Source organism: Limulus polyphemus, unplaced genomic scaffold (assembly GCF_000517525.1).
Source record: "Limulus polyphemus unplaced genomic scaffold, Limulus_polyphemus-2.1.2 Scaffold4031, whole genome shotgun sequence".
NCBI lineage: Eukaryota > Metazoa > Arthropoda > Merostomata > Xiphosura > Limulidae > Limulus > Limulus polyphemus.
The window spans coordinates 55,011-56,278 of NW_013669641.1; the positions used below are offsets into that span (position 1 = coordinate 55,011).

The 1,268-nt window shown below is 29.9% G+C and overlaps 2 protein-coding genes across 6 annotated transcripts in view; one reads left to right on the forward strand and one right to left on the reverse strand.

The window, feature by feature from the left end:
* Positions 1 to 1,268, forward strand: part of LOC106470482 (zinc finger protein PLAGL2-like) — a 33,437-nt gene that overhangs the window by 15,493 nt on the left and 16,676 nt on the right. The window contains exon 2 of one of the 3 annotated variants that reach the window (XR_002613044.1): positions 414 to 1,261. The exons of 1 other annotated variant lie outside the window; for it this stretch is intronic. The gene's annotated coding sequence lies outside the window, so the exon portion shown is untranslated. Of the gene's footprint in view, positions 1 to 14; positions 1,262 to 1,268 lie in introns of those variants that run through there. One more of the 3 variants, XR_002613045.1, reaches the window with a different exon arrangement.
* Positions 1 to 1,268, reverse strand: part of LOC106470484 (protein aveugle-like) — a 50,144-nt gene that overhangs the window by 7,249 nt on the left and 41,627 nt on the right. The gene's annotated exons all lie outside the window — the stretch shown is intronic.

Consider the following 1,268-nt stretch of genomic DNA (forward strand, 5'->3'; position numbering starts at 1 on the left):
TTGGTCGCATAAATCAGTTTCCTTGTATGTACAAATCCATGCAGTAAATTGGTCGCATAAATCAATTTCCTTGTATGTAACAAATCCATGCAGTAAATTGGTCGCATAAATCAATTTCCTTGTATGTAACAAATCCATGCAGTAAATTGGTCGCATAAATCAATTTCCTTGTATGTAACAAATCCATGCAGTAAATTCCTGTCATAATACTTTTAAAGTTAACAATTCTATTGGTTATGTGAAAAATCCATGTCTTTTTGTTTTATAACTCTCCTGTTATGTATCATGGAACAGGAATACAGCTCCTTAACTTAAGTTGTGGTGTCTTTAGTATAAATTAAAGGCGTGTGAATTTTGACATCAAGTATGTGATCCATTTAAACTGATCATTTCTGTAATTATATATTATATAGAATTGTTTGCTTGGAAGGATTTTCAAGATAATTAGTCAACCAACATGGAGAACATACTTGTGGTATGACAACATACTTCTAATTTCTGTTGTACTAGCATTTTTAGGTTGGTGATCTTTTACATTTTATCCCCGTTCATGGCTGTATCTAGTTTATATATACATGTATAACAAAAAATTTATTTTAAAGTTCACTTAAACATTTGTATAATATAAGATAAGAGGAAAGTTCCAGGTAATTTTTTACTTTTGTAAAATTGCTTTCCAGCCAACAATATTTTTTATTCTTGGATTAATACATTTGTTAGATTTCTCACGATTGGTATCTGGGATATAGTAGTAGTACTCATATGTATATATACATGAACTTTATTAATCATATATACACAATGTTTGAAATTGTGAAGTGCCAAGTTATAAAGACGCGTGTCCTACCTCAGGTATAAACATAAATGTATTCATAATGGTATTGGGTATAGTAATACTTTATTTTGTAAACTATCAACTGGCTGATCTAATTAGCTTTTAGAAGACATTTCTAAGTAGAATATAATTGATATTCATTAACTCATTTGGTATCATCTGTTCATGTGTAAAGTGCCATGAAATTGGAGTAAGACCATAATTCTTAAATAAACCATGTTTGACTGAGGATCAAAATTGATTTTATTCATCATTGTTAGGCCCAATGAAGTTCACTGATTTGTTAGCTTCGTTATTCCCATCAGAACATTATATAACCGTAATGTTTCACACAACACTGAGCAGTTATTGATTTTATCATCATTGTTAGGCCTAATTAAGTTCACTAATTTGTTAGCTTCGTTATTCCCATCAGAACATTATATAACCGTAA